This window comes from Anas platyrhynchos, chromosome 1, assembly GCF_047663525.1.
Source record: "Anas platyrhynchos isolate ZD024472 breed Pekin duck chromosome 1, IASCAAS_PekinDuck_T2T, whole genome shotgun sequence".
NCBI classification, from domain to species: Eukaryota; Metazoa; Chordata; class Aves; order Anseriformes; family Anatidae; genus Anas; species Anas platyrhynchos.
In genome coordinates this window covers 111,935,981-111,962,404 of record NC_092587.1, presented here as the reverse complement: position 1 = coordinate 111,962,404, position 26,424 = coordinate 111,935,981, and the positions used below count along the sequence as shown (strand labels likewise).

The 26,424-nt window shown below is 39.3% G+C and overlaps 1 long non-coding RNA gene across 1 annotated transcript; it reads left to right on the top strand.

Moving 5' to 3' along the window:
- Positions 1-841: 841 nt before the first annotated feature.
- LOC119714360 (uncharacterized) lies at positions 842-3,516 on the top strand. Its single transcript, XR_005261486.2, has 3 exons — positions 842-954; positions 1,798-1,960; positions 2,600-3,516. It is a non-coding gene; the product is annotated as an uncharacterized lncRNA (long non-coding RNA).
- Positions 3,517-26,424: the final 22,908 nt, after the last annotated feature.

Sequence of the window (26,424 nt, the reverse complement as noted above, 5' to 3'; positions counted from 1 at the left end):
TATACATAGATAACTGTAATATTAATTACAGTGTGGCTTATATATATATATATTTATTTTTTTTTCCTCAGGAACAACACATCTAAATAGACAATCAATAGAAACCTAGCATAGAATTGCCTGTATTTTTGGGGGGGAGATCAGTGTCATATTTGCAGAAATATGCTGAATTACATGTATCTCCACTAAAAAGCTATGTGTTTTATGTGTGCCATATGGCTACAAGGGTTTCAAACAAAAACTCCCTAATCCCCTTTCTGATGGAGAAACTGCTCGGAATTTTCATTTTGAAATAATTTTTCTTTTCAAAATTTGGCTTATGTTAATTTAAAAAGGGCAAGATGCCTAATGCAACTGAAACCTCCCCAAACAAAATTCCCTTTTCATTCTCTTCTCTTCTCTTCTCTTCTCTTCTCTTCTCTTCTCTTCTCTTCTCTTCTCTTCTCTTCTCTTCTCTTCTCTTCTCTTCTCTTCTCTTCTCTTCTCTTCTCTTCTCTTCTCTTCTCTTCTCTTCTCTTCTCTTCTCTTCTCTTCTCTTCTCTTCTCTTCTCTTCTCTTCTCTTCTCTTCTCTTCTCTTCTCTTCTCTTCTCTTCTCTTCTCTTCTCTTCTCTTCTCTTCTCTTCTCTTCTCTTCTCTTCTCTTCTCTTCTCTTCTCTTCTCTTCTCTTCTCTTCTCTTCTCTTCTCTTCTCTTCTCTTCTCTTCTCTTCTCTTCTCTTCTCTTCTCTTCTCTTCTCTTCTCTTCTCTCTTTTCTCTTCTCTTCTCTTCTCAAGGAAGTGACATTTAAAAAATTTCAGATTGATCTTAAGCATGAGGGTCTTGCTTCTCTCTTGTTTTTTTCAGGTTGCTTCTGAGTCAAAAAGTCAATTATTTATCACCATTTTACTGATGGGGAAATGAAACAGAGAAGAAAGGACTTGTCTTAGTCACATGGGAAGTCTGTGGCAGTTCTGGGTAAGGAGCCTAGGATCCCACGTCCCAGTGCAGCAGTTCAAAGCTTCAACCACAAAATAAACAAAACAGTGAAGTTCTTTTTATAGCTGGAAACCATTGCTGACATATGTCGAAAGACCTGCTTGGATTCTCACACTTAGAGCATATAAAAGTGATATCGCTTCTCAGCCAGATGGCAGTTACTTGCCCTGGGTTAGAAATATCAATTTTAATGTGAACTGTGAGTTTTACATAGTCTGTTCATGCTCAGAACCCCCTGTCACTCAAACCCACGGACCTCTCCATCCACTGGGATGAACCCATACGTGCCGCTTTCCTTTCATCCTGCAAAAAACATATTCCAGCACTAACCCTGGTGCTGCCCAGAACTTAAACTGATCCGTGATGAAGGAAGATGGCAGTCACCTATAATGACTGAAGTCTTATTTTGAGGTCTGTGATGGGAGCAGCACCCATGCAGGCTCAAAGGGATCCTGGTAGATCATATAATTTCAGGAGGAAGTGACATCAGGGCTGAATGACAGGGCTTTAATCCTATGCATTATTTAGTGTGTGATATTGTTGTGGGGAGGGACTGCACACTGAAGAAGATATTTTCTGAAGGAAAATAAAGGAAGGCAGAACAGCTGATTAGTTACTATTATCAGACGCTAATGGGTGTCATGTTGATAAGATGGTAACCAGATAGCATGTAGAAAGGATTTTAGTGCTAAGTACTCCATTGCCTTTGTGTGATGCCTCATTACTGCACTTGGATCCCCTCCTCTATAAATTTTTAATGACCTCACCATTTTTCATGTAACACTTCACTCCTTGCTTTGCTCTCCTTTTTGTCCTGTTCAGGTCCTCATCTGAAGTGGAAATACATTGTGTGCTGAGATGTGGAGACTCCAGTTTATTGTCCTGCAGCACACAGCCCTCCTGAGAAGACAGAAAAGAGAAAAAGATTCCGAAACTTAGCTTCAAATGTTCATTGCAGGGACTGACAGTAAAGGAGTTTTATTAGGTCTATTCAATGGTGGCTAAGAGTTTCCATGTAAAGCTACGTGATAGGTACAGCACATTTATGGGGTGACACCATTGCTAAAAGCCCCCCAATGACTCCTTCATGGGCATGGAGGCAGGCCAGACTCCTCCTCCTTGTCATAGTGGCAAGGCTAAGAGAGAGAAACAAATGGAAATCACAGCACCTTTGGGCTTGATCTAGTCTTCATCAAGGGATGAATTAGCCCAAAAAGCCAGAGTGGAAGGCGAGTTTATATTAATGCCTCATTGTCCTGTGTCACGACAAGCACTGGGGAAGAAGGAAAGTTCCTTAGTTGGACTCACAGTTAGTGTCTCCTAAAACCAGAGCTGAAATATTAGCCCTGCTCAGTATGAGACCTTTTCAGAACGTGGTGGTTAGAAAAATGCATGTTAATTAATGAAAGGAATGGCAATCAGTGCCAAATAGTAAACGTCAATAAACTCCCTTGTAAATGAGGAACATTGGGAATGGGTATTCTCCCTATAGCCTTATTTATCCCTAGTGATGCAACTGATGAGGGCCCAGATCTTTGTTGTGGGAGGAAGGATAGTGTGGCTGAAAAAGTATCTCGAGTCTTTCAGATAATGTGTTGCACTTTTGGTTTTGTTTATAAACTAGGTTTGGAGAGAGCCTTCTTTGGACCTTCCATCTGAAACCATCTGGAGGAAAATGCTTTTGCTTTTGGCCAGCTTTGGCTGTGTTCCTGCCCTGCCACGTGGAGCTCCTCAGCCTGGAGGTCGGGCTTGGCAAACGCAGCCTCGTGTCGTGAAACCCACAGCTGCGGGCAGAGTGGCTTCTCTTTGACATTTCTCGAGTGAGTAAGACCCGTCTGGAATTTCTGAAGGATTTTCTGCTATCTCGGGTGTCTGCTGTCTGCTGCAGAAACAGTTTTTCTACGGTATTATAGCAAATTTTCCATGGATCGATCATCACCACCACCGCTTCCCCTACAGATAATGCATATCTGGGAATAAAGCTCCTCAGGGCAGCTACCCAGGCTTCCCTCTTTGAAAGGGTCTTTTCTGAAAGATGACACACATGGACTTACATCTTAATATTTATTTATTTTTTTTTTCTCTGAAAACATCTGAGTCACAGTTGTGTGAATAACAGGACACATTAAGGAGCAAATGATATATCTGGTACAAGTGAGCTCACTGTCCCAGCTTACTAGACGAATGTTTATACATTCAAATAAGCAGCACACTCAGCTCCTGGGCTGATCTGTGCAAGACAGCCAATGCGCTGTCTGGTTACATCATGGTGATGCTGAGCATGACATGCACCAGTGGTAACAAGTGGAAGAACAAAGCTGTAGAGCTGTGTGCAGTCTGTGGCAAGGTAATGCACACTTGAGGAATCTGGCTGCTGGGAGCAGGAGTGGGGGAAAATTATATTCACAGGGTAAAATTTAGCTCCAGAAATCCAGTTTCTGAATCTGGACAGTCTGTGAACACACTTTTCTTGTTTTTTCCCTTCCCTTCCCTTCCCTTCCCTTCCCTTCCCTTCCCTTCCCTTCCCTTCCCTTCCCTTCCCTTCCCTTCCCTTCCCTTCCCTTCCCTTCCCTTCCCTTCCCTTCCCTTCCCTTCCCTTCCCTTCCCTTCCCTTCCCTTCCCTTCCCTTCCCTTCCCTTCCCTTCCCTTCCCTTCCCTTCCCTTCCCTTCCCTTCCCTTCCCTTTCTTTTTTTTTTTTTAAATTTCTTTTTCTTCTTTTTAATTTTCTTTTTCTTCTTTTTTTTTTTTTTTTTCCAGTTCTCTCTTCTCTAGAAAACATTTCTAATAAAAAAAAAAAAAAAAACAAATATCACCTAAGAGCTTGGAGACAGAAAATGAAATTTTTGTCTTGTGGACAACTGGAAAATTGTTTAGTTTTCTACTTTGGAATGGTTATGAACAATTAGAGTCCCAGCCTACCCTTTTTCTAGAAAACAACCCCTCTGAACAAGGAGATGTGTAAACACAGGACAAAAAGATAGCTATTACCTGAGAAAGCTAAGAAAACTCTGATATATCAATTTCAGAATAACTACATTATTGCATTATTCCCACCTCCATTTTGCAAGATAAATGTTTATACCAAAAGAGTATCAAAGACTAAATATGAAGAATCATTTGATCTTAATTTTTTGTGTTTATTTTTTATTTATTTTTATTTTATTTGGAATTAAAAATCACAAGTATATTTTAAATTCTCTGGTCTTTTAATGTCTTGGAAACTGTGGCACCTCATGAATACTTAAATTAATGGTTTGTGAAAATAACATTACACTCTTTCTTTTACTAGACAGCAACCTCAGCTAAATCCCCCTCCTCCTTCCTGTTGACCTGAGATTTTAGGATTTAATCTGCTCACCTTTGCCAATCCCCCAAAACAATTCCACAACACTGTTTCAAAACTGACCAGCAATATTCTTAGACATTAATGTCCTCTCTGACATTGTCAGAGGCCAGATTGAACCTGATGGGTGTCTAGGAATTTGCAGCTCCCAACCAGATTTTAAGTTCTAAGTTGGTTATTGATGACAGAGCTGGAAATGAGATCCTAGGAAATCAAACTATTATGAATATTTAAAACCTGCAGAATTTCAACCACAGAAAAATGTGGGCTCCCACCGCTCCAGGGAAACTGAGATCTGCCTGACCTGTTGAAGTCAGCTGTGCTTTACTCCCAGCACAGGAACTGCCCCCCTTCATCTGACAGTTTGGTGTCCTCAGGAGCAGCATGGGCATTCATGTGCCAAGGCCAGCAGTGTGCCCCAATGCTCAAATATGAAACAGCTGGGCAGGTCTCTGGGGAGCCCTGTGAGAGGTGAAGAATCTCCCTCCAAAGACGTGGAGTGGCTCCAAGGAGACTCCTTTGCTAATTCTCCTGCTTCTCACTGCCAAAGAGCATCTCGCTGGCTACATTAATCTGCAAGATCTATCTTACTTTAACCGTATTGAAAAGGACTGATGTTTTGGGGTTGTGCTGTGCTATATTAAAATCCATATTTCAAACAATAAATGCTTTCCATTTATCCAGGCTAGTCTCTTTTCTACCGAGCCAAACTTTCAGGCAGTTAGCTAAACCTTTCAGTAATATGAAGCACCTTTTTCATCTTGTGCCAACACTGTAATGCCTCCAATAATTTATGTTTAATTTTTAATACAGTTATCTATCATGAGTAATTATGTGGGCTGCTCACAATATTCCATTTTCTGTTATGTGGTTTTTCTGAAGATTGTGGACTTAAAAAAAACACAGAGTAGTACTACTTTCTGTTGGATTTCCTCTAAAAAAGAAATATTGAGGCATATTTGGAGATACTGTGAGTTAGACCCTGAGAAGTCCCTTGCTCTGTCTTTAGATCTACTGATAGCAGTGTGAGAAGCAGTGTAAGCTGCTGTGATTTATGCACTGCACAGACAGAAAAAAAAGGGCTGAGGAGAGTTCATTCACAGGGAGGTTTGGCTGATGTTTGCACGTGGGGCTCAGGCTTTGGGGAGAAAATGTCACTGCAGCTACTGGTAGTGCACATCAGTGCTGGAAAAGGCATTCACTTTCATCTCCAGAAGCTAAGGAAAAGCTAGTCCTATCCCAGCAAACTTTCCATCTAACTTACTTTCTCCTCCAAGCTCATAAAAGTGTCGATCTCAACACCTGGCGGCTGTGCACCCCTGTTGCTGGGGGAGTGATCCTGCTGCAATCACTGTAATTGCCCAGTCATGCCTGGAGGAACTGCTGTAACACTGCAGGCACTCTTCTGTAACATTCAGTAACTCCAGGGCTGGAGGAGTGTGATATTTTCTAGTGGCAAAATGGAAAATATCCATTCCTGGCCCAGAGCTGCTTGCACCAGCAGCAGCCACCAAGTGTTTACCTGCCTTGAGTGACAGCCTGGTTTACACGTGCAGTAGGAGCAGCTGGTTTCATTAATCTGTATTTGGCAATAAACATAGATATGAGTACCAGATCTGTCTGAAGGACCGGAACAACTGAACTCCTAGGGACCATATTGTTTTCTGTCCAAATCTACATTTTGGGATGTCTGTGCTCGTTCTCTTATTCAGGAGCTCTCTCTATGAGCACTGCTCTTTTGGGAGGGAAAAAAATGGTTCTTTTTTTTTTTTTTCTTTTTCCTGGCCAGACCACAGCTTGTCCTGACATGCTCTCTGCTCTGGGAATTGGGAGTGGGATGTGTATAGGACTGCTAACGGAAACCTACACCAAGTATCTGAGCACTGGATACTTGTCAGAGACATTTCCAGCCTCTGTGTTGGTGAAGAGGCCCTGGACGATAGTGTGTTTCTGAAACGGCATTGCTTCATGAGTGAATGGTTCATCAAACACACACAGGCTGTCAAAGTTTACAGCTGCTTTTGTTCAGAAAAAAATAAATGTTAAAACGCATTTATCCTCACAACAAAAAAGCATAAATTATTTGTTCTTATCTGAATACCTGAATGAATGAATGATTTTCTTCATATACAATAACTACTCTCATGGAGAAGATGTGGGTGAAACCAAATCAATGCTCCATTACAGAATTTGCACTGACAGTGCAATAAGGGACAGAAACACTTGCTAAGAAAATATTTTCTGTATACAATTTCTTCATGTCTGGCAGCTGAGTCCTGATCCTCAGAGAAGACACAGGCAATACCTTCAAAAGCCAGACCTTCCTGGAAACTCAAGCTAGTAGTCGAAGATGCTGCACTGGATGGGTTCACTACATTTGTTGCTGTAGTCCTCCCCATCCCAAGTAGCATCACCCCATGAGCTCTCCTGATGTGTGTTTAGGAGTTTTTCTACAAAGCCATGGCACTTAGCCTACACTCAGGACTGTTGCTTCCTGAGAAAACTTAATATATTGCTCACTGAGTCTTTGTCAGACCCAAAGGAGACCTTGTATGCCCACAGATTTATCAGTTTTTAATCCCAATATTCTTTGAATGAATGAAAGATATTATCTGTCCTTATGAATGCTGTGAATACCATTGGAAATCTGTAACTAAAATATAGTCATCAAAAAAAAAGGGCTGCAGGTTTGGCCTCTTCAAAGTCAAAGTCAAAGGTAAAGCTTCCCTTGATGTCAGCATCACAAGATTTAAATGAGATAAAAACACGGTTTATTTTCGTAGCAGTTCAAGATTTACGCATCATATCAGATGTTTCACCACATATATAGGTAGCATTGAATAATACAAGATGTGCAGGTAAATCTAAGGCTGTAATTCAATCAAAGACTTTTGTTGATATCTTAACCTGACAGTCAAACAGCTTAAGTAGTTTATGACCAGCAGTAGAACTCCCTTGATTGAATTACTGCATAGCCATTCAATTGCATAAATGTATTGTTATTTATATGGCGTGCCAAGGCCTGATTTTAAAGTTACCAATAGCAGGCTATAACTAATGGAGAAAGAGCAGTACAATATTACAGTGCCCCTTAAGCAAGGAAAATGAATGATGTGCACTGTGTTCTGTGCTCATGTAAAAATAATTGTTGTAGTACTGTAGGGAATTAATTCCTTAGTATCATTAAAGGAAGGAGAACTTGAGGTTGTTAGTCAGAAGTAGTCCCTGGCCCCTATACCAGAGTGTAGGACCTGAGTGATTTTCATTATTGTTAGGCACCTGACTATAGATTGGATCCACAATTTTTTATAATAATGTACTTAAAGGAAAAAAGATGAAAAGAGGTGAAATCGGATACAATAGATGAGCATGGTATAACTACAACACAAATACAGTTCTGTACAAAGGATAAAGGGGGTTTACAGAGACCTCCCTGACTCTCAGCACCTCTGTGCACAGGGAAGGTGCAGCCTCAAGCACTGATGCTGGTGAAACTCCTTACACCAACAGGTGGGAGCTCTGCTGCTGCAGCCCAGCGCTGCTCTCTTGCATCCTCCCAGGGGCTGCAGGTTTTCTGTTCTCTTCTTTTGCTGGAGAACTAGATAGCTTTACCAGGGGAGGGTCCAGAGAGCACGCACGTTCAAATCAGCCCTTTTCAGAGGTGGTCAAAACTGCTCAATAGCAGTGCAGGCTGTCTGTATCATGGGCTGTCATGGCAAATTGGAGCTGACAGCTAGAAACTGCTCACATAGATTTCCTATTGCTCCTTTTAACCAGCCTGTATTAAATTGCACCAAAAGGGCTGACAGCCTTAAAATCCATGCCATTATATCACATTAAGGGCTACAAAAATCTGCCTGCTTTCACAAATTTCAAAGTCAATTGATATATAAGCCTAGTAGACATCCTATAGCCTAGAGACACAGTACAACCAGCACATATATGTGCGTGTTCATTCTGCCTCCAGGACCATCTGCAGTTCTCAACTATTGCCCCATATCATTCTGAGAATCCTATACATAAAGGAAATTCTTTTAATATAGGAAAAATAACTACAGGCATGAATATTTCCTTCAGGAAGCCTTCTAACTGGACATGTTTTTTGAAGGCAATATTATCACTTATCTTGGACTCATTAATTACAAGAGTAACCTGTATATGAATGAACATTGCCATTGAGGAAAAAGATACTGCTTGTTTCAGTAAGGTGTGAAGATGAATACTTGCATGTCAGGTAGAATAAGGACTCAGTCACGTTTATCCTAGCAGACAAGACAGCAGCATAGCCTCTGAAATACAGAATTTTAGAATATATTAAAATGTTGATGAGGATAAAGGCAGAAAAAAACATATCCATATGTGAAAGGAATTGTATGACATTGTCCTTTCTCAGTCATGAGATTTTATCTAAGCCAACATAATTCTTAACATACAGCTTCAAAATTCTTCCTCTAAAACAACTCCATTGCCTCAACAAAATTACTGAGCGTAACAGCCAGTATTGCACAATCGGCTCAGCACAGAAATGCTCATGCCAGTACGCTGGTGGCAAAATCATCTTTTTTCATAAAGCTTATGATACATTGCCATTGTCATTCCCTGGTTAGTTGTGGAGGTGAGACTGAACAGGGATGAATTATGGCTCTGCTCCTTTGGTCTTTATATCAAGCATGTTGCTCTTGCTATCCTGACTGTTATAAAGTCAGCAGACTGTCACTTTCTAGGGAACACCATCAGAAGATAATTTCTTTTTAGGTCTCGAACTAGCCGCCTCTGGTTTCAAGTGAATATAAATAATATATATCAAGGACTGGTAGATAAGCAAGCTATCTCACACACGTAGACCCTTGAAAACTAATCAAACTTCCTTCCTGAAAGGGACTTTTATTGGAAGTCGGATGACCCTTAGTTTGACATTTGAGAAAAAAAGCAGTTAAAGGTACTTAAGCCATGCTCCTCTTGTCTCCCTTCATCAACAAACAAGAAAGAAAATTATTCATGTCATCCATGTCACATCTTTAAAAGTCCTTTGCATTATCAAACCTCAGCACATGTAAAACATGCAGCATACAAAAGCAGTTAAATTTGACATTGTATATATTGTGGTTTCATCAGTTCCTTTGGTCACTGAACTTTGGAGCAGTCTGCTCTGAATCCTGAGAAGAGCAGCGGGACTTCCATAGGTCACCCCAGCCTGTTGCAATGGCAGCCTGACATTGGCATTACTTGAAAGGAAAATGATCTCTTCTAAGATTGGGAGGGCCAACTCACTAGCCTTCAAAACTTTGTGGTCTAATAAAGTAGATAAACCCTCTGCAGAGGAAAATAAACAATTAACTGGTTATGTTCTCAGCTGTGTTAGAGGGATTACATCATGACCTATACACACAAACACACACATTATATAAGGATGGATCCTAGTTTTATACTTCATATCCAGAAATCAAATTTTCAGTAGATACATGTTGGTTCAGTCCTATTTATTTTTAAATTGCTTGATTTAGTTGGACTAAAGGATTTTAGAGGTCTTTTCCAACCTGAATGGATCTATGATTCTATGATTTGCAGAATAATAGGATGTGATTTTAGTAACTGAACTATGGATGGCTTTCCTGGATTTCAATTTTTATCACAGTCAAATATGTCTCTTAGAGTTTCTTTCTGATTCTGAAAGCTGTGTGTTTGGGAGTCACCCTTAAGGTCACTGTTGACTTCTCCAATCTGATGTTATGTCAAGGACTAATATTGATTTTATAGGGGTGTGATAATTTTCATTTTGTCATTCAATACCAGTAACAATGAAAAATCAGGTCAGTTGATATTAATATTGCTAGAAAAAGGTTCTTGCACTAAGCAAGAGGGTCAGCTGTGGCTTTCCTTCAGATCATAAAAAGCAGAATGTCTCAAAAGCAGCCTGGGAGGTCATTTGTGACTCAGAGCTCTGCACCAGTAAAAGCACTGGTTCTCCCTCACCCATGAGAGCCATCAGTCTATCCAGGCTAAAGTCCCAGAGATTTAAGAGCATTTCCATTCTGTAGGCCAAAATTCTTTGGCCTCTTCTCTTTACACACCCCACAAGGCACTTGAAATTGCAGTGTCTGATTTTACGCACCAAGTCATGTAAACATATTCACTATTTATATCGCTAGCAACTGTAACAAAGATTTAATCCTCAAGTTTCCAGGGAGGGAAGAGCCATGTATGTTCCAGCTCTGCTGCCTTCAGTAGATCTTCTCCAAATAGATGTTGGGTTGGTGCCAAGAAAGTGGTCCATCCTTGATTGAACACTGTCTGCATAGCTTGGACAACTTCGTGTGCAGCTGATTCTTTCTACGTTAGGATTAATGGGGCATAAGCAAGCCTTACAGCTAACAATCAGGTTGTTTCAATCAGTCATGACAATCAACAGCCCTGTAGGAAACATGGTTATCAGACACACATTACAGAAATGTGAGGAGTAGTTAAGTGAACTAGCAACTTTTAATGAAATAAAACTTTTCTGTACTGATTTCTGCATTTTTCCAGTCTGAGCACAACATCTTTCAACAATAGAAATAGATATGTTCCAGTGTAATTTCGCTTTAAAAATCACATTTCTTTTTCTTGTTTTATTGCTTCAAACAATGTCAATCAAACGGATTTGAACTTTTCGCTGGAATGCTTAAGTTGTTGAAAGTGTTACAGCCCACAGTATGCATAACTACAGTAATTGAGTTTTTTTTTTTTTTTTTCCGCGCTGCATAAATTAATTCAAAATTTAAAGTAATTTTAAAGTAGTAAATACATAATGATTATGCAGGACTTGCAGAATTAAGAAGGTACTGAAGTCAGAGTGATGATCAAAACTTCCAGAATTTAAACAAACTTGGAAGAGAATCATTAAATCAATGCTGGTTTTAATTTTATTTTTCTTACCAAAAGAAAAAAAAAAAAAAAAAAAAAGGTCATGAATTCTTATCAAGCTTCCTTAAAGGACAGCTTGGCTTTGGCTCTGACTTCTTAAAATTAAAATTATATTGATTTTCCATTTTATTAAATAAATGCTTCTCCCTGAGCTTGCTTTAGGAAAAGAAAAATGTTTTCAGTGCAATTTTCTGTCCAGCCATTGCCTGGATTTTGACTGTGAAATGCACATCCACATCAAAATTAAGAGACAAAGGGATTACTGAGGGCAGCACTTGTTCCAAGTTCCTGGTGGCACGATGCAAGTTTCGCCCTCGCAGACATACAAACAAAATGCAAGTGCTGTCATGTTACCCTGTACCACACTTCCTTTAAGAACTGTCCACAAATATTTACATTCATGTTGAGGAAAGAAATTGGCGTGGTCCTCCAATGCACTGTAGAAGACCTTCCCTCCGTGTCCCCCCTGTGCATGCACCTCTCTGTTAACAGCTCTGAGTCCTTCTCCTGCAGCTTGTTAAACACAAACCGACACTCGTGCTCCTACTGGTACAGTCTGTCTCCTGCTTCCAAATTTATTTTATACATGCACTGCTAAAAATGATAGCAGTATGAAAGTGGAACTTTGAAAACCATTGAATCCTTCTAGATTAAAACTGTTAACTTCTACATGGGCAAAGTTACAAATTATATCCATTAGGACTCCTTGGCTTCTTTTGAATCTTTGTAGTTTAGGAAGAGTAAGAAGACCTTTTCTAAATCTGTCAGCTATTAAGAGTATTCTTTGACCTCAGGGGCAAAGAAACATTTCTGAACTGAAAAGATTAACCCACACTGTCCTTGTGCTTTATGATGAGGATGGAGAGCTGCTGAGGTGACGCATGTAGTGGAATTTGGTGCAAGATCCCTTACTGCCTTTCTGTTCTCATCTAATGGACAGTTTTCCTATAAGATAAGGGAAGAGCTCCTGACAGGTCAGTATTGAGTAAGATGGTCTCCAAAGGAACTATTAGTACTTTCTGTAATGCCGTGTGATTGAAAATGAATGATTTGGTAAGATAGCTATTGTATTATTTGCATAAAGGATTTTAAGAAAAAAATTAAGCCCTAGGGAGGTTCCAAAAACCTTTCTTTGTTTGAAAAGGGAGTTAAGACTGTTAAGCAACATAACATTTTTACCCCATTGTATAATTTACAAAACTCAGGCACTCAAGAGCAAGGAAATGAATAATTAAGCAAGATCATTAATCTCACACTACTCACATGATAAACACAATTATCAATCTTATCAACTATGTAGAAGTGAACATTTCATCACAACACAAAGACTGTCACTCTGACTCTAGCTACAAAATATTTCACCAAAAGCATAAAATAAAACTGTCCTGAAAAACACAATTAGCTGTGAAGGAATCAGTGACATAGACTGACAGGGCCACATGCAAATCTGATTTCAGTAAGACTCAATCTTGTATTGTATTCCAGTTTTTCCTGATTTTCTGCATTTTTTTTTCTTGTCAAATTCCTATGTCAGTTGGTAAGTACAGTTACTAGGTAACATTTTTAAAGAAAAGCACTACGATACCAAATTAAGGATAAAGCAACAGAAAAACACTCCACAGGGAACAGCTAAGGCTGTTTTGCTATGGTGTAATAGCTAATTCCTTGAAGCAGACATAATAGTGGATGAGTTACTGAGTTCACTGAAACCAAAAGAGGCAGAGCCTCACATGTTCCAATTGCTATCCTCTATAAAGTTCAAGATTGGAAAAAAGTCTAAATTCTGGCCATGGTAAAGCTGAACTCTCAAAGTGTGGAGGACAAGGTCACTGTGCCAACTCTTCCTGCCAAAGTGCAGAAGACATTTTGGGATTTAATAAGTTACAGCTATAGCCTGTAGGTTATGTTGGGAGTAGGATATGGAATTGCTGCAACGCCATCCGCTCAAACAAGCTCCTGCCAAGCTCTCTGGGTGGCTCATATGGGTATGTAGGTGGTGGGAAATCAGCCACAGATGGCACTGTTTGAACTTTCTGAGCTTTTTAGATTTACCTACTAGCCAATATGAAATGAGCAATGTCCTCATCTATCCATTTTCTTACTTTTAAGTGCCTGGCTTTAGCAAATGGCATGAGAGGTGAGTAATTTTTTTCTGTTACATATCAGCTTTAACAAGCTTTTGAACCAAAACTATTTACTTTTCTGTGACAGAATTGGGAGAAAATGGAAGGTTAAAAAGAACTGCCTGAAATCATGCTCTCCTGTCATATGTTTGAGACAAATTTTTGGTAGAAGCAAAGTAATACCATGAGCTCTGATTTGGAAGCATTGGCCACATTTTAGAAGGGAAATATAATTTTAGCTTTTGAAAGAATAATAATTTCTTTCCAGATTCATTCTTTTTCACTGGAATTACGTAAGAAAACACCTTCTCCCTGGTATTTTTTACAGGAAATTCCAAGAAACTGAGCTTTCCTACCTTACGGTATTTCCATAAAAAAACACTCTCCTACATTATTTTATTCAGGAGCAGCTAAAAATAGCTTTTCTTGAGTTACAATGTTTGTAGCAAAATACTTGAGAATATCCTTCCTAGACTTGCCAGCTGTGTGGATAGTCCAAATTACACCTAATTTATTGTAGTTATTGCTTACACGAAACATTCACATAAAGGTTTTATAAACATGATTTTTTTTTTTTTTTTTGATAGCAAAAGGAATGTGATGTTCCTGGCTATGTATTTTATTTTATTTTTTTTTGACAGCCTAATGTCTGTGCTTTTCTCCACTGATAAATGCAGGTTCTTCTTGAGGACTTTCTGCTCCAGATGCTATAGAGAAAGTTGAGATTCCCTGCTCTGTGTTGACCTGGTAGTATCCCAAGTTATGGGAACTGCCAAAACTGCAGTCACTTCCTTTCTCTTTTCAGAACTAGTCTTTTTTTTTTTTTTTTTTTTTTTTTTTTTTTTTTTTTTTTTCCCTCTAGCTCTTTTCCTTTCCCACTGACATTTCACATTTTATCTTCTGACAGTTTCTCATCTCCTCCTTCTTCCCCCTCAACCGTATGATCTTTACCTTGCCCAGAGAAGGCTGCTAAACCTCTAGGATTGCTTATCTGCGCTTCACAGTCCTGTTTCAAGTAATTTGATTGAATTCAAAGATGTCAGAATCTCAGCTCTTAGAACTTAATGTAATTTTGCTTGTTTTCAGTTTCAAACATGGTCATGTTCTATGCCTTGAAGAGATTCCCATGCAAGCTGCACTGGATCCACATGTGAGCAAGTAACTATAGGTAAACCCCAGCCCCGCCTGGGGTCTGTGGAGGCTCTCCTGGAGACGTGTCTCTGTCCCCTTGCTTTTACTAAGCTTCAGGAAGATATAATTAAGGGCACGTACTCCAAAGCAGAGCGTGAGGATTGCTTGGCTTTCTCTGCATGACTGCAAATTGTGCAGAGCTGTTTGGATCGGGGGACTGCTTTCATCCACATTCAGCAGGGCAGGGCTTGGCAGCCTGGGCTGCCCTACCACCCCAACCAGCCGCAGGGCACCTCCACGGGGGCAGGGCTGGCCAGAACGTGGGGTCTGGCTCAGTGGGACCCATGGTCAGGCATGGCAGGGCTGTGGGGAGCTGGAGCCCAGCCCTGCAGCAGCCTTGCTGGGACTGATGCCCCTGCTACTGATGCAGGGTCTTGGGCCCCAGGCAAGTGGGGGAGTCCTGGGGGTGGGCAGGAACAGGCAGGGCTGGTGGTGCAACCAGGGCCTGGACATGAACGTCAGTGAGTAACTAAGCCTTGGGGAGCTGCAGTGTGTGGAGTGAGAGGGGAGGCTGAGAGGACCAGGATCTCCGAGAGCATTCATGGAAGGAGAAGGCCGTGGAGGCTTCCTGCAACATGGCAGGGGCAGCTGGTAGCTGACTGGGCACGTGCAAGGAGTCCTTGTCTCTAGCCAAGCCCAGGGGTTTCAGTAGGGTTGGAATTCCTGTCTGGCTCCTAGGAGAGGGCTCTTCCTGGCTAAGCCCACCAAATCCTCTTCTCACAGCCAAGACGGTATGAGGACTTCCAATGATCATGCTGCAGGCCATTAGCAATTCTTGTACCTCAGGTGACTTATTAATATCTTATCTGACAAGTCAGATTTAAATGCATGTTGAAAAATGACTTTATACTGTCGGAGCTCATTAGGTTTTATGCGCAAAACAAAATCATTATTCAGGGATTTGGAACTGCTTTACTAAAGTGGGCATCTATTGAATATCCTCAAAGCAATTCTTCCTTCTAATATGGTAATTCGTTATCTGTATTTAATTATCTGCAAGGTGAAAGGTTGCTGGGCAGTGTTGTTCAGCAATAGCCCAATGGAAATTTTTAAGTACTTTCACTCTGGGCTGACTGTCTTTACAGATCAATCTTACTGCTAATGACAACCAATACTTTCAGATGTGATTACAGGCTAGCTCCATCTTTTCATGAGCCGAGACTCTTTGGAATCATATGTATTGATCTTTTTAATAGAAGTCAAGAAAAATGAAATTACCGTGGCTTCTTTTTGCAAAACTATGATAAATGGGAACTTGGAAAGTTACAGAAGATTTTTTTTTTCTGTTGTGGATTATTTTAATCACTAAAAATGATGGTCTTTTTAATAATGTTTGTCTTTCCATTATGCACATTTGCAGGAAAGCCAAAACTTATTTTGGTATTACTTTATATAACCACATTTAAGCAAAGACATGTCAGAATTGCCTGCTGGTATATTTAGGTAACTATGAAGTAGACTCCGGGCAAAAGGAAAAAGCTGCTTTTAGATTCCAAGAGATTGTATTTTCTCAACATCTTCAACTTTAATCCAATTTTTAGAGCAGTGTTTTGGATGTCTACAATCAAGCATTCATTTGTTTCTTATATAGAGCTTACCCTTCACTGCATGCAATATTTTGAGAAGAGACCTTACATATGTACATTTTCTTTCTTTCTAGAAGTCTTATTCTAGCTTTCACCTATCCAGTTTTCAACTGAAATACATTTCACGTGGCTCTGCCTTTTGCTTCATTCCTTGTTCACATTTATAAACCTTTAGTATTTTACAAAAAAAAAAAAGAAAAAAAAGAAGAAAAAAAAAGTGCCTGTTGTACCCTGCCCCTGAGTCTTAGCAGACAGTGTTTTGACTTTATATTATTGCTATGAACCACACTGAGAATAACATTTTCAAGCTTTGCTTGTCATTCTTGTGTCAATAGAATGGAAATAAAAATGTGTTAGTCCCATGTTAATTGTAGCTATGCCTCTTATATAAATCTCATTGCAAAAGTAGTGGCTAAGATAAACCTTAGTGACACAATAACAGAAGAAAAGATGGATAAATCATCGCAGCAGTGGAAGATATATACTAGTGGCTCTCACTGGTACTAATGGAAGCTGGAAGATACACACATGACCGACATATTGAAAAGCAGAGGCACTGGCAACTCTCCTTGGTTTGAAGGGCAGTGTCATGTTCTCTTATTGCTTGATTGATCCCTAATTCTTTTCAATCACCTGTGTTGTAAATCGGTGCTCTTTTCAGACATATTTCCACAAAGCAATTTCCTACTTTTCTAATAACCCCTCCATAATTTTTTAACTTCCTTTTTACTTTTCATTATGCCTCTTGTCACCGCAGTCTTCTATACCCAATCATTTAGTTTTATTGCTGTCCTTGAAACTCAATATTTTTCAGTCAGATTACTTTCTGAACACTTTGGTAACCTGTATCTCACTGTTTTCAGAGGACCAGATTTAACATCTTTTTTTGCATATAGTCAGCTTCAGATTTTTTTTTTTGGTTCGTTTGGTTTATTTAAAGTCATGATACACGAATCTTATGTCTGGTTCAGGAAGTTTCTAAAATCTGTATGATTGGGTGATTGGGAGGGTACTTCAAGTGCACTGTACGTCTGCCTTGCTTTGTTTCTGCTCTTTTCATAACCTCTTGCTAATGTCCATTGTTGGAGACATGTTACTGAACTGTTTTGGATAGACCCAGCTGACAGCTGACAGCTCTATTCCATAGTATTCTTGCTCTAGCTGTTCTTGCTGAGTCTAGTTTTCTTTGAATATCCTGTTCACAGGAATTATTATACTCAAAAATTATTATATATTAAAAAGCAAGCAAGCAAAAAAACAAACAAAAAACACCATATCAACCAACCAGACAATCAAAAAAACAACACTTCAAGTTCTCACTAATTACAGTTTTATACTGTATCTTTTTGTGATGAACTAGATATTTTAAAAGTAAGCTTTTACGTTTCATATATCTGGGGTCTGTAGTACAGATGGACTAAAGCAGGTGATAAAAACATTTTTTGACATGCTGTATTCAGCTGCAGACAATCCATTACTTAAATGAGAAATCTGAGTTAAAAAAGCTATCATCTAATAATTGCTTTAGGTATACCTTACTATTTTCATTAAAAACATTGAATTATGTTTCAGAGTGTCTTGCAACCATTTCTGCTCAATCAAAACCATCCAGGGTTTTCTGTAGCTTTCTGAGACTTCCTTTTACACAATTGTGTCTGACTGATTTTACCTAGGAAATCTGTCCCTTCGTTACTTAATGAAGATGTGAAATTGACCACATTAAGAAGATGACAGTACAATTACATTGCAAAATATTTATTTTAGTATATCTGGAGAAGTGAAGTTATTCTGCCTGTAAAAAACATTTCTTGGAAAAATAATGGACTATCTCAAGGATGCCTTTTATTGAACACTGGAAGCTTATTTGTTGCATTAGTATGTTGAAATAGAGTACACTAATATTGCCAGTTGATGATTGCCAATCATCAACTGAAAGATGATTAAAATTGTTGAAGTAATTCTGTGAAACAGTGGCTTTGTCATAAATTTATTTTTTGCCATGCAATATGTAATACATAGACAGTATAAATGTTCTTCCATTCTGTTTATCTGAGTTTTCAGCTCATTTGTTTAGGTTAAATATTTTTCTTAGCATGCATAGCAGGGCACAAGCACTAAAGTTTGTTATAACGTGTCCAGAACAATCTGGATTAAATTACTCAACCATTCAGTTTAATCCATCTAACACTTATGCACATAAGTGAATCTGCTTATGTGAATATATTCTTTAAGCTCAAAGGTCCAACTACTCCTGTGGTTATGTGTGACTGGATCCCTTACGGAATCTCCTTATTTACTTGAATGAAACAAATAAGCTCTCTCTGATGACCCATATCAATTGTGTGTCAAGAGAAGAAAGACTGTGCTATTTCTTTGAGTTTTTGAAACCTTTTCTTCTGTAATGTACACTTTTATGACATGAGCATGAAACAAAGGCTAGCTGTAGAAATAGTGGTTTGCATGTAAAAGAGTTTGCAGGATCAGACAGGATGTCATTTTATTTATTTATTTTTCCTTGGTGTGGCTGAGTTTCTCATCCGAGCAAGAAGGAAAGACTAGTGAATTGAGGAAGGACAACCTTAACTAGGGTGATGTAAGCTAGAGGCAGTTTTCAGCATGTGTTTTCTCAGCTCCTCTTAATTACTTTTTTTTTTTTTTTTTTTAATGCAATCAGTCTACCCTCTCACATAATAAATGTACTAGTTCCTTTGCTAGAGTGAGAAAGACGAGGGGATGTGTCTTCTTTCTAACTGTTGAGAAACTTGCCTCTACATCACCTTGAAATCTTTTGCACAGCTCAGAGAGAAAATTAATCAATTTTGCTTGTATAGCGCTTTACTGTCATTCTTTAGCACCGTTGCTGTTAGGTATGTGCAGCACCCTGGTTGTGTGACAGCCAGTCACTGTTCCATTTCTAAAGACTTTGCATGTTGTTATGGAATCTGAGAGGTCAGTACCAAAGTTTATAGCATACTCCAGAAGTACACAGCTGTCATTGCTAAAATGTCAGCATTTCCTTGAAATTAGCATGTAGTGGTATCAAAGATCCACTGTTTCGTCTTATCTGAATGACAGAGAAAAAAAATTTATGTATGTATGTATGTATGTATCTGTCTGTCTGTCTATCTATCTATCTATCTATCTATCTATCTATCCATCTTATGTAGGTAGTGCTGCTCAGAAAATTTTGTCAACGATAAATTCTAAATTTTACCAAATTATAATAGGATCTTGTTTTATAATTTGGAAAGAAAGAAAGGTGATTGTGGAAGAGAAGATGGAAAATATAATATATATATAAAACATATATGTAATATATATGTTAATTAAGGATGTGAAAGAGGGAGGGAAGAGAAGGAAGGCTTTTGACAGAAAAGATGAGGGAGACAAGGGTTGCACAATGATAGTGAGAAGATAAACCATCTTCCACCAGGCATCCTGAGTGCTGCTGAAGCTTTTCAAAGAGTTACATCCTACAAGACTGGGTAGTTATGAGCATGAGCTGCATGCAGTTCATCTGAGGTGGTCTCTTTCTCCAATGTAAGTGCTACTTAAATGAAATATGTGAGCTGAGCTGCATTTACAATATTTAAGACTAGAATTTTGGTTATCTTGGAAATATCTGATATTCTGATACGGCAATGAAACAGTTAAATATGTTCTGTGTATCCCCAGAGGAGTAATTCAGACCCTAGTTATTTAAAATGGGAAAATATTTGGGCTGGTAAAGAATTTTTTCCATTCAACTATTTTTTTATGGAAAACTTTTTTTTTGTTTGATGAAACAATATTTTTGAAAAATGAAAAGTCTTTAATGGAAATCATCTGTCTGCTTTTTTTATTTTGTGTGTGGAAAATCTTGGCTTTTTATTGAAAGAAGAAATTATAAAGAAGACAGAAAAAGAGTATTTCAAGAAAGATCCCCATATTTGGAATGTAGAGGTGACTACACATTAGTTAAATATTCTGCTGGCTAATAAGTTGTTCCAACTAGCAAATGTCAAAGCTGGTATTGTCCAAAAGAGCACTCAGTCCTGTGCATGTCTAAGAGTAAGTGGTCAGAACAGTACTGAAACATCTCTCTAGTGAGGGTTCCAACTCTGCTTCCGTTGAAATAAATGAAAATATTCTTATTGACTACTGTAGGAAGAGAACTGGGGTCTGGGGTAGAGGGCTTGCATGAATACACTCTGTGCAAAAGAAATGAATGTTAGGAGACTGACTGCAGCCAATATCCAACAAAGGGAAATTCATGTCTGCAAATGGAAGTATGACAGTTGGCAACAGACTCTAACACAAATTGTTTTCCCTCTAGAATTTGATAACTGTTAATTCTTCATGTACTTGGCTCCCTCCAATGAACACACTACTTTTCACTGATAAGGAATTCATATTGTTAAACTCTACATGAACTCAAAAAATATTAATGTGTAAATGCTTACCAGCAAATACGAACAGCAAATGTCAGAGAAAATTTAATAATTGAGCATAATAAAATAAGCTTGTTTTTGGAATCTTGCTTTATATGTTTCTGAAAGAACAATCACTCTTACAAAATCTAAGTCAGGAATGAAATGTAGTGTATGGCTAATTGAGAAAGGATCGATGGATTTAGCAAAGCCATAGTAGTTCTTCTGAAGAAACAGTAGTTTAAAGTAGTGTTGATTTAACAGTGTGCTTGGTTTATCTGCCTGTCTGCCTTGTGAGGGACAGAACATTTAATACAATGCTGTGGTAAAGATTTGACCTTGATGAGAGGTATGGTTGGTCAACTGATCTCTTGTGTAAGGCTCCGAGTGAGGAAAGATGTTTATCTGAAATGAATGCTGACAAAACCTTTGTGTCACTGTAGCCTACCATGACATACTTCATCTACACAAATGACTTCACATTTGTTATGTTAGAAATGGTTTATAACATTAAAATACATGAATAGTACTATTCTTTGTTTGTCTATCTAAATGAATCAATGATGACTCAATTAGCTCCAGCCTACCCCCGCTTCCTGTGAAGGAGCAAAGGAAAGACAAACGGCAGCAACTCCACAGCCAGGCACATACTGAGGAATGCAGCTCATGGGTATGTCTGAAGAAGGTGAAGTGAGGAAGTGAGGAAGTAAATAAATATAGAAAAGGGAAATAAAGTATCACAAAACTGGAGCAGATAAAACAGGGAACTGACACAGGGTATACTGTAAGACACAGGTGTTCAGGTATGTAGATTGAAATAAAGGGGGAGAAGGAGGCAGAAAGGTCAGAAACCTTAGAGAGATTAGCAGAGGAGACAATGGTTGCATGTATGGGCTGTGCAGAGGATGGGACTGGCAAAGAAGGCAATGGAGACAAGAGAAAATATAAAGGTTACCTCAGCTGAATCTGTTTGTCAAATTCAGAAGTTCCACTGCAAATTATGGGGAAATTCTTGAAAGATGGCCCCATCATTTTCTAGCATGGAAAGCAATAGGCAAGTGGTGGGCCACTATTCCTCCTTTAATTAGAGAAAAGCTTGACAAACTCTCTGCAGCAAAACATGCTTCCATTTGCTAGAAAACCAGCTCCAGCTTCCCAATAAGGCCTGCCTCATCTATTCTATGTCAGGGCTGCAGAGGATCCTATCTTCATGTTGATCCTGCAGGAAGCCCAGCAGAAACCTGAGGTCAGTGACGATGAAACTCCCATCCCATCCCATCCCATCCCATCCCATCCCATCCCATCCCATCCCGTCCCGTCCCGTCCCGTCCCGTCCCGTCCCGTCCCGTCCCGTCTCTCTTAGCCTGCTCATTGTATGCCTTCAGAAATGTCTCACTTATGTCTCTTCTGTTTTTGTTTTCATGGTAGGATGAGTGGAACTACCACCACTGTGACATTTATGCCACATTGTGCTTTCCTTCTCAGCAGGAACTATGTGTTATTCCAGTTACTTTAAAGCTGTCCTGTGCTGTTTACATGGCATGCACCAGTACTGCAATATACAGAAACTTCCACTCTCTTTTCAGTTTTCTTGGATCAGGTTGAAACAGTAAGTTAGAACATTTTTTTACTATTCCTTTTCTCTTGTTGAAGAGTCAGTTTGCAGTCTCTCTCTCTCTCAATCTCTCTCTTTTTTTTTTTCTTTTTTTTTTTTTTCCCTAGCAATATAATGAAGAAACAGGTGGCAAATATCAGGGCAATGTCTGAAAAATGTGGTCCAAATGAAATCTTCTTTCCTGTAACATCTCATGGTATCTGTGGACTATAAAATTTAATCAGATGATGAAGAAGAGATGGCAAACTTTGCATTTGACATGATCTCTCTTTGTATTTTCCTTCTAATTATTTCCATATGCATCTCATCTGAAAAAGTATTTTTCATCTGTTTCTTCATCCTGAATAGTCCTATACTATTCTTGAATAAGGGTGAGACAGCCTTAGCCAAAATCTTCTTTGTGAGAATGCAGTGCTGAAAAGCACTTCATTTAGCTGTGAAGTGGGGACAGGCTAGACCCAGTTTTAGGGTGGCTGTCCACATTTTCTGTTTATGAATGTGAAATCCAAGATAATAGGATATGCTTGATTTCAGAACCCCTTCAGCATGCCCATGTGTGTTATTCTTAATTGCAGCCCATGTCTACCTTTCTTTTTTCTTATGAGGACCTATTCAGAGAATTTCTGAATAGTAGCAAATATTGCATGTTAAACGCAACAAGAATAGGTTACCACTGGCAACTCTTATAGCTGCTTCAGACTTCAGTCTTCTGCAGGGTCATAACATCTGCTATGCATTTATAGAATTCCTACTAATATATTAAAAAGAGTAGATTTATTATGTGAGTGCCAAATTCTGGAGATTTTTCCACGTGCTGAAACTGGTCAGTGGGTTATCCTGGAAAAGCTAAATATAGCTATTTCTATATTTTTTGCATATAACGTCTTGCTCAGTACTGCTATTCTGATCACTCAGCTCAAACCAGACTCCACAGCAAACAATGGAAAACCTCCCTTTGTTTGTAGGACTGGGCCTCAAGGCTTATTTCAGTCCCAGTGAAATCATGTGCAAGGAAATTTACTCCTGTGCATGTTTCTAGAACCAGAACGCAAGCTGGTAGGAAAGGTTTCAAGGGAACTTGCCCAAGCCTTAAAACCAGAAACTTTTTGGTGAGAATGAACCAACTTCAGGAGAGCATTTATAAAAAGAAATGTTACTGAAGCACAGGCTAGACCCTTAAGCTGAGCACCTTAGAGCTGCCTAGTAATTCAGGGTGTCAGCTGAAATGAAGGATGTACATCTTGCAAGCTCTCTGGATATATTTTGTATGAAGTACCTTGCTGGGCAGGAGCAGAAGCTGTCTCTGCAGCACTGTGATCTGACCAATTGTGATACAGGTGAATGAGGAGCAAGAAACCAAACTCCTGTTCACCACATCCTGAAGATGTGTTGTGAGTGACAGGCTCCTGGCTACTTTGACAGAGCATCCTCTTCCCCTGAAAGTCTCAGCTCTTTTTGTCTCCTAAAAAATGTCTGTGGGATGGGAAAATAGCTTCCCATTTCTGCACTGGTCATAACCCTTAGTGAAAACAGCAAAGACTGGTAACGCAGATTTCTTGTGCCTCTTCTGTTATGATCTTTATTTGCCTAGTGGGTGGATGGTGATGACATTTCCCTACAGGAAAATATTAACTGCATAACCTTTTCCCTCTCTCAGCTCATCATTGTCATCGTCGTCAGCACTGTCAGACGTCAAGTGCCCTGGTTTGAAGTCAGCAGATACTCCTCCTGTCTGGGCCAGCAGCACTGCCAGCAACGCCCTGGTGATCCTAGCCTCCTGAGTGCCAGTCTTTGTGAGACTGCTAGCCATGTTTGACAAAAAAAAAAAGTTTTTCATGTACAACTAAGGAAACCTTTGGTCAAGATAAACAGCTTCCCTCACCCCCCACTTGCCTGCTGCCAGGAAGCTCTAAATAGAGTCTCTGTAGTAGTCTTTTTTTTTTTTTTTTTTTTTTTTTTTTTTTTTTTTTAATAACTTCACATTGGAGCTCAGTCTTGAACTCTAAGCCAGAAAGTCTAAGCTGTGTTGGAACTGCTGAAAGGCCACAGACCTTCCTAAAAGTTCAGGTATTTCAAAGCCCTAAGAACACATGTTATCATTTACATCACACATTTAGAGAGAAACTCTGCTGGTGCCTTCTCTCTCCCTCTGATAAGACCATCTTTGCCCAGTGAAAAATTATCTGAAAAATGGCCTTTCGTGCTTTATTCCCACCAAGACTTTATCAACTGCAGCAGTGTGTGGTGAATCTCATGGCAGCCAGTTCTTCTGTCATTACAAAGGTAGTAGCATTCCGGCCTGTAGATTTGCAGGAGGAAAGGTGAAGAGCCAAGCAGAGCACTGACTTTTGTTCTTAAAAAGCCAAAAAAAACCCAAGTCCCTTTGTGATCTTTGCAGCCTGGTTCATGAATTCTAAGTGCTAGGAAAAAATGAAGAGTATGAAATGCAGCTTTGCTGATCAGCTCACGTATTTGGGTGTATACAGAAGGGTATAACACGTGTTGAAAGGAAGATTACCTTAGCTATAATGGAATGTGTATGCAGAAGTATTTTTTACCATTTTTTTTTTTAATTCAAAAATTTTCTGTGGATTATGAAAAGATAAGAAATGACTGTAGTAGTGCTGGCAAAAGCAGAGGTACTGGCCTGAGTTGTGTATAATTTCTGGTGGTTCTAAGAGCGCAGATTGCCCCATCATGCATATAAGAAGACAACAGGGCCTGGAAAACAGCAGAGAATCTGGATGTGAAAATGAGAAAGGGAGGTAAGATGTAGTTACAAATGCTAGGGAGACAGACAGAGGACAAGACTTTGATGCTGGTCAGAGGCTTATGAGAGGAGGAACAGAGGAAATGGATGCAAGAGCTGGAACGATGGAGGTGAAGTAGCTGGTGGTAACAGGAGCAGCTGTGAAAAGAGAAATGTGATAAGAAAGGGAAGGAGGGCTAGGAACAAATATTCAAGCATTAAAGAGGAGGCAAATGGGTAATAATATCTCTAAAAATATAGTTAGGAAATCAGTTCATGAGGAGTCCTCTTTTTTTTTTTTTTTTTTTTTTTTTTGTGTGTGTGTGTTTATGTGTGTGTGTGTTTTGTTTTTTTCTTTTTTCTTTTTTTTTCTTTCAAAGTTAGTTACTATTAACAGATGTTGAATAATGTTGCACAATGCCCAGATGTATTTGGTTTCCTCTATCCTATTCCTGGCATAAAATGTTTACTTCATCGTGTGAGAAAAAGCTACTTTGCTATCATCACATGCCAGGAAAGAGTGCTAGAAATGTTTCCCTAGGAAGGGAGTAGGGATGTTCTCTTCTCACCTTCATTGCTCTGTGATCCCCGTTCATACCAGAACCAGCTACTTCTGTGATTTTATTTGACTGCCTTTCCTAGGATTTTCATCTGTAGAGATATCTTCTAATAGAAACCTCTGAAGTCTTGCCTGCTGTTATAGATCATCCTGGTAATGAGAGGATTTCTTGCAGATGCCCTGTTTCTCAGAGACATATCAGTCCCACAGTGTATGCACAGCAGCCACCGTATGTAAAGCTACCCAGAGGAAGACCTGTGGTGGATTTCCTTTCCCTAACCTTGTCCCTAGAGTGAGGGCCCTAAGGCTGAGCCAGGATTATGCCTTCCAGCTGCAGGTGTTTTGCTTTGTTCAACAAAGCAAGTGCTTAGTGCAAGGAAGGATACAGCTCTGCCAAATGTATGTGGTGGAACTGGGCTCCCCACTTTCCCAATCCTCTGCTGTCTGATGCTACAGGGAATTAATTACACTTCCTGTGGTGTCTCACACTTAAAAACACTGTCTTCCATATTTACACTGAGAATTGAGCAAAAAAAAAAAAAAAAGAAGAGGGAAAAAAAAAAGGAAAAAAAAGAGGGAACTATAGTTAGCCTTTGCACATGCCTCAGGGTGTTTCCCTTTGCCCAACCATTCAGTTAAAAAATAAAGGAGTACATGAGAGTTGGCAGATGGTTCCTGGAGTGAAGGCTAGGACAGAAATTAGTGGGAAGAAAGCTTGGACAAAGTAAGTGCCAGACAAGAGAAGTACAAGAAAATCTCATGTTTTGAAACTCTTAGTGAACTCTCAAAGGCTCTCTGCAGGTTTTCTTTGTCAGGTTGGGTAATTATCTCCCAAAGCACTCATCAAGTTGCACTATAATAGCACTGCCTTCTGGGGAAGGCCCAGGTGAACTTTTTCTTGGGAAGGGGCATAAAAATGCTTCTAACATCATGCTTAGATTCAAGGATAGCAACAAACACTGGTCTTGTGG